Raw genomic sequence first — 7,587 nt, 5'->3', positions numbered from 1 at the left:
ACTACGCCACCACGACTTCTGACGTCGAGGTTTTTTAATACATAATATCAGACCAGCAGTGAAAACCGGAGCAAGGACACAGAGTATACACACGAAATTAATCATTAAATCCATCAAAGATCGAAACAAAACGATAAATTTAGTAAGTAACTTCTCCCTCTTTGTTCATATATCTTCACATGGAAGCGAAATATTTGCAGTGCGTGAGCAAGGAAAACAAATGGAGTAAGGGAAACTAAATTTTCTTGAGAAGCAGAAGTGGCGCCACAAACTTTGTCCTAAAACTTTTGAAAGTGACTGTACATCATAAAAAGGAAAGAGCTTATTTTAAGATAAGAAAACTTGTTCGAGTAATTAGTAACTTTGAATCGAATGGGTTACCTTTAAAGCTGTGCAGAAAGAAAAACGTCCTATCATTTACAATTATAAATGTTTAGAATTTTACCTACTATCTCCTTCATCCGTTAACCCTTTTACCCACAGCCCACTTCAAGTGGGCAGTACAAAGACTGCCAAGGCAATTTTTCGGAATTAGCTACATTTCAAATTTAAAAATATTTCACCTACTTAATTTTATTTAATACATCAAGACTTTTTTCCCAATCCTTAAGATATAATTACATCTAATTACCATAGATACATTATGGAGGTTTACAAAAATTACAGCCATGGAAAAGGCCACAATCACAAAAAAGAAGAGAAATGATCCGGGCCAATAACTGCCCCAGGCAGTTTTGGATCAAACAGAGAGAGCCGATATATCGACCCGGTGACAGTAAAAGGGTAAATTTAATTCCATAACAAGAATTCCATACATACCTGGGCATTCTCTTCCAGACTTGGTTCCTTTTTTGCCCCAATCAGCGTGCACTCCAGGTCTACCGCCACGGCTCCTCTGTCCTGAGCATCCACCTTTTCCCTTTGGGAAGCAGTTAAGGTTATGGGCTGCAACATAATGCAAAATCACCATCATACATGGTTGAGATACAAAAAAAAACAAATGATTTTGAGAATTTGTCTCACAAATAAAATTAAAGTTCATTCAAGATGGATACATCATTCATGCTACCCTGCAAGAATCCTCAAAGTGATTAATATCAGGATTTCCTAACATTTATGCTTATGTTAATTAAATATACCACTCTAATACAGACTTAAAACCTCTCATTTGCATAGAAAAATCCCTTAAAAACTAAGTAATGATCATCAGGGTATTGGTTTCAGGAAATGTTAAACTCCTGATGTAATACTATTTGTAATAGAAACCTATTTTATGGGAGAAATTTGCCTGAGATTTTAGAGCACAAATGTAATAACACACATTCATGGAAAATTAATATGGTCAATACAGGAGAATAATTTCCTGTGTTTTGGTTAATAGGTCAGTATATCAAACATTTTGACTTATAAAAATAAGTTACCCAGATTACATATAATGGGAGGCAATTCCAAGTCAATGAAAAAGTTATCTATACATGAATCTGGGGAATCAATCTGTTTAAAAAAATTTCAGTCATCTGCGTATAATAATATTTCACAATTGGTGGAGGAGACAATGTTAACCAGATCATCTATGTGTAAAGCAAACAGTAAAGGTCCCAGGTCACTCCCTTGTGTGACTCCAGATGTAACCCGTGCCATGAAAGAAGGTGACCCATTTACAATAGTTTGTTGTTGCCCGTTGTGAAGAACAGATGATAAGATAGAAAGAAAATTGCCATGGACATTAAACTGATTCTCTAATTTCAAGAGCAGTAACAATGGCATGGCCACTCTGTTAGAGAGTACCAAATTCAATAGTACTCAGTTAACTCTCAATTCTTTACCCCCCTTCTGCTCTGTGGTGATCGGAAGTGAAAACTGTGTTTGTATGATCATAAAAATAATGACTTCTCAGTGATGTGATGTCAGTGCACTCACTTGCTCAGGATACAAATGTGAGCAGTCAGTTTAACAAAAAACAGAAAAACTGTTCATTACAATGAATCATTCAATTTAAGTGATTCATTCATGAAATTTATCCTATAGTTGGTCATTATTGATCAAGTGAGGGAGCGTGCTTTACGTTTCTGCTGCGAAGTGCTGGGAACATTCCACAAAGAAATGACATTGTGCCACAGAAAAACACAACTACGCAAGTCCAGAAAGGGCAAAAACACTGTACAAGGCAAGAGTACACTCACCAGGTCATCACTGGCCAATGGATCCGAGGCATCAGTTGAAATTCCTGCTGGATCTGATGCGTACAGTGGAGTATAATTCCCTTCACTGAGCTGATCTTCAGTCTCCTCTTTCACAGGAAACTAGAAGAAAATTATCTGTATCACTCAATAAAAGCGAAGCAATAATAAACTCAGTGAAGAGTCCTCCAGTTTCCAGCCGGGTCCAAGGGATTTTCTGCACATATTGGTGCTGGTATCTTGGTGCAGAAAAACCATTGGACCCGGCTGAAAACCTAAGAACTCTTCCTCCAGTCTATTCACCAAGAAAACCTTAAATCCCTCAAAAAATAAACTCGTTTGATTATAAAAGCTCCCCTTTTACTTGAGACCACTCCAGCTCGTCAATGCGCTCCTGATATTCTTGTGACTCACAGATATCAATGTTCACTTAGGGAGGGGGAGTTATGTCACAAAGGGAGTGTGGTTTGAATTAGTTTTGGCCACTTAGAGCAGAGGTAAAACAGCTGGAATGATAGATCGAGGTTCCACTGTACATTGAATTGTCTTCATCTTTTCTTTACCCAGGCTTATAACCACAGTGCCACAACAGTTATAGCTGGATCCTTCATTGAAATTAAAGAGGAAGATGGGTTAAACAAAAAGAGGGCATAATGAGACACAGCCCAGTTATAACCAAGACAAATGGCTTGAACAGACATTTCACACAGATATCAACAAGCCTACTCAATCAGATACATGCCATTTCTATCAGAAGATTTCCAGTGTTATATAAGTGATATTAACTGAAAAAGATAAGTGTGACTCAGCTTTCTGCCTCATACATTACAACTGAAAAAGCCCTCAACTGACGGTTGCATAACTGTGAGTGACTTCCTGCAATACTTATATTTATGACAGACACACCCTCTTTCTTATTGCTACCGAGAAATTTGTACACATGAAGGTGATTCAAATCAGGTTTCACTCTGTACTAGAACATAACTTACCAACTCATTGACCCTGGGCAGTACCAAGTCTGGCACAGGAAGGTATATTTCAGTGGTGTGGGCTGAGCATGTGGCCTGTGAATTGTATTCAATTGCATCTTGAATGCAGCCCTTGGTCTCCACAGAAGGCCCCGAATTGTCATCAGCTGCCCCTCCTCCTTCAAAACTCTGCAGAAAAAGTAAGAGAGATAAAACACTTATCTCCTTAAAAGTGCATATATGGGATGCTTTAAAGCAATATGAAAAAGGATGTTCAACATAGTGTCTATGCTTTCATATAAAAATAGAGTGGTGTCTGCATGCCTGTTAATCAAACACTGAAAATCTATCCCGACGAATGAAACAAATTCTCGCAGGTAAGATCCCTTATATTCTGAGTTACTACAGTGTCTCTTTAAATTTATTTGGGACCATAGTAGCTGGCCCTTCACTGCAAAATATACGATAGAGAATGGGGTTTATACAGCGGTATCATTTTCAGTTTTTTTTTCAAATTCCACAAAATCAAAGTTGAGAATGAGGATTAAAAATTATTGCAATTAAGAAAATGAAATGACCAAGTTTCTGATTCTTACACTTCTGATTCTTTCTTCCGAAATCATAATTTTCGTTTAAGTGGCTTTTAAAAGGCCAAAATCTCCATTTATTCTTCTTTAGAAAGAGAAGTAGAGGAAAAAACATGTTAAACATATTTTCAATGTATTTATTACCTTGTAGACCTTCTCCTAACATTCAAATATTAACTCCGGAAGAGAATAATACTCGTTGCAATACTGGGTTATGTAGAAAGAAAAGAAACCTCAAAATCATCTTCTCATACAAAATCATTTCATGAAACTATTTTTCAATAACACTGATATTATTATCCTTAAAACTTGCAAAAAACAATCATGCAACAATTATGTATTATGCTCTAAACAAAGTTCCTGCTGTTAGTTAATAGATGGATATAGCACTGACAGATGGTCGATTTTGAATTACCTTAAACATCATTACTCAAGCTTAGAAATTTGGTAAACAAGCTGCTCGACGACCACGATGAATTTGTCTTGGCAATGGATGCTTAGTGTGGTGAGAAAATTTCTGAGTTTGAGCCAATTAACCATCCTTTGCATGAGCAGTTGATTTCCTTCTGTCGTTAAAATAAAACGGGATAAAGTGCATCATGAGTCCTATAAATTTAACCAAGATGCTGATCTTAGAGAGACAATGTGACATGATTGGTATCACTGCTTCAACGACGGTCATTTCGATGATGACAACTGTCCATGTGAAGGAGGACCAAATACCTTCAAAGAAACATAATTGGAGATATTGCTTGAGGAAGATCAATGCCAAACTCAAGAAGAGTATGCTTTGTACTTGGAGTTACCCACCAAGCCATTTCCTAGCAATTGCATGTGTTGCGAATTTAATATTAAGCAAGAAAATTGGGATCCCAATGATTCAACAATGATTCCAGAGCATAAAATGCTTGACCTAATGTTACAAAACCTAGAACATTAAACATGAAAACCTTTTTGGAAACACTGTAAAACAAAGGCTGAACGCACCAGCCAAATTCCCAGACATTGTACCGTCTGATTATTATTTGTCCCGTACACATTACTCAGGAATTACACTGGGTCAGGTTCTCCAACTCCATCTAACAATCAGCCAAAGTTTCCATGAAAAAGTTGTCCGCCGCCATCAGGGCACCTGGGCAACTGGTACATAGAAAATTGAGCTGAGATTGAGTTGAAGAATCTGACCCAGTGTAATTCCTACGTAACCTTCTGCACACCATATCCTTAGCCAAGATTTTTAAGGCTGTTATGTAGGATAAGCATCTCAGTACCTAAAAGAAGTATTTCTCAACAATGGTAACAACAAAGATATAGGTAAATTATTAATGCTAAGGCCATATTTAAACTTAAACCACAGTGTAATTTAGTATAATATATAAAATAAGCTTGTTAACCACGGTATTAATATAATTCTTTCAAAAGTCATAATGTATTTTTAAAAAACAGAGTAGTGCTCATCTATAAAACTATTTAAAGAAACAAATAATTTCATTAAAGGCACAAACAGGAATGATTTTAGCCATACATTTTGTGATCTAGTAAATCAAAATTGATGTAAATATTAAAATTATACTCAAATATTAAAAAATAGTATTTACATTCTCCTAGATCTTATATCTTTCTCCCACTTGGAACCTGGGTAACCCTTCAAAGACTGTACGTTTAAAATCTTTTGCTCTGAAAATAAGTTCCCTTCATTTTGATGCCAGCACCACAGTTTAATCACTCCTGATTGGATGAATCTTGGCGACATCAGTGTCAATATAGGGCTTATTCCCAAGAAGCAGTCAAGTAAAACAATGTGAAATGTCTGAAATCAACCAATCTGAAGAAGATGGAACACATTACGAAAAATGGAGGTGGCAGGCTGGAAAAAATTTATTCCCTCTGAGTCTCGAACCCTGATCCTTCAAAATGAAAGTGCGGTGCGCTACCAGTAGGCCAAACTGGCATTGAAACTAGAGCCAAAATATTTAATTAAATTCAATGCAATCGTATTTTTAAATTTTAAATGCTTTTTTCCCTCAAACTCCCTCAATGAAATATGAACAATTGAAATTTGGGAGTGACCCCTCAAGTACCGCAACGTGAGACACATGGTGATTTATATTTTCATCCATAACTCCATTCCTGTGAGATGACAAGACATGTTTTTTTTCCAAAGCTAAGTGGTCCATAATGATCCCACGACTATCATTAAATTTCACTGAATGAAGTCATTCATTGTCAACTGGAGGCTAAAATTGTGCACAATTTCTAACTATACCAGAACGTTTGACCATGGCAAGTTTCAAGAAAATCCGAGTCGGTGGGTGTCATGGCATGGCTGATTTGAAATGGAATGACCCAGAGGCAAGTGTGTGGATTGCCTTTCTAAGTTGATATAAGGTGAATTTGAATCCCATACTTTCCTGAATATTATTGTCTAGTAAACACTAAGTTTTGCCAGAAGACGACATGTCTTCATTCTTTGACACTGAAAAAGCAACTGCAACACAATTGGCATCTTGCCTCACAGATAGGGAAAAACCGTTTATGGGATATTGGACTTTTTACACTTTTCTGTGTACGCTGGACGAGGGCCTTTCATGTGCTCTTCTATTGTAGATTAACAAAATGTATGCTAAATTATCTTTTGACCGTTAATCGAAGTACCTTTTTAGTTGGTATTCGATTTAATGGCCACCGGTAGTTCTACAACATTATGTTTCTCGAATTGTGTCACCAAGAAGTTAATCAATTACGATATAGAGTTTATCCTCAACACTTCATACCATAACTATTTCAGTCCGCAAAATTTATCTTTCTACATTCCTACTGTTGTCAACAAAAACCGAAGAGTGTCACCTTTAACTCTGCCATACCTATACTACCCCAGTCATCGAATAAGAAAAAAGGAAAAGTACTCACCCTGCAACAAGTACTCTGCAAACTTTTTCTAAGAACTGCGTCTGATTCTAAACAAATCTTTTTGAAGACGCTGAATTCCGTAAGTTTCTTCATACACGGTGGACACATGGTAGTGGGCAGGCCATCTCCCACAGCAATCTGAGATATTAATAAACAAATTATACGTCAACGTAAGTCGTAGTTATCTTGGAAAAAACAAAATGAAGTAAGCACCAAAGAAGATCGATTGCATTTGATATTCCACTCACATGTAAGCCGACTAAATCATGTATGGCATCCTTTGCAGCTAAATTGCATGCCACATTCCAAGTGAATATGTTATAATAGTAATCATGACTATTCCTACAAAGTCTGCAATTCCTTCCTGAAGATTCCGTGAAAATCCCGCTGGTGCGACTCATGTCTTCACTTCAAAATCTCATTCACTGTTTAAATCAGGTATGTCGTCAAAGACATCATCTACTCACCGACAAAGATCTCAAAATCTCACAAGGAAACTACATTCACTACGTTGATGTTTCAAAATGAAAATGCTTATAATTATTATGCTCAACGAAAGAACCAACGACGCCAACAACAAACAACAATCGCCTGATAGGCATTTCACGACTCAATAGCACGGGCTGAGAATATTTTCAACAATTTATGACATGATTGTAAATCTTACGAACACAACATGCACGACGAAGACCCAGTAGCAACGTTTATTTGTTCATACAAGATCATGCAATCAAGCCTCAGTAAAGAATCGATGATATCTAGTTGCCATTTTATCCGCAATCAGCACACCTATAGAACAGGCCAAACATTCGCGTTTCAAGATAATTTTCTTTCAATTTGAAAAAAAAAAGGGACACTTAATACATATTCAACCATTTTCTTTCAGTTTATGGTGGAATTATAAGTTATGTTTCATTAATATTTAATGCTTAGGCCAGAAGC

General features: G+C 36.6%; 1 long non-coding RNA gene across 1 annotated transcript; it reads right to left on the bottom strand.

Annotated features, from left to right (window-relative positions):
• Nucleotides 1–823: 823 nt before the first annotated feature.
• On the bottom strand, nucleotides 824–6,675 carry LOC124172572. The gene is made up of 4 exons (XR_006868189.1): nucleotides 6,646–6,675; nucleotides 3,170–3,337; nucleotides 2,184–2,303; nucleotides 824–945 (listed from the first exon to the last, which is right to left on the bottom strand). It is a non-coding gene; the product is annotated as an uncharacterized LOC124172572 (long non-coding RNA).
• Nucleotides 6,676–7,587: the final 912 nt, after the last annotated feature.

This window comes from Ischnura elegans, assembly GCF_921293095.1.
Source record: "Ischnura elegans chromosome 13 unlocalized genomic scaffold, ioIscEleg1.1 SUPER_13_unloc_1, whole genome shotgun sequence".
In the NCBI taxonomy this organism is placed as follows: Eukaryota; Metazoa; Arthropoda; class Insecta; order Odonata; family Coenagrionidae; genus Ischnura; species Ischnura elegans.
This window is presented reverse-complemented; position numbering and strand designations above follow the sequence as displayed.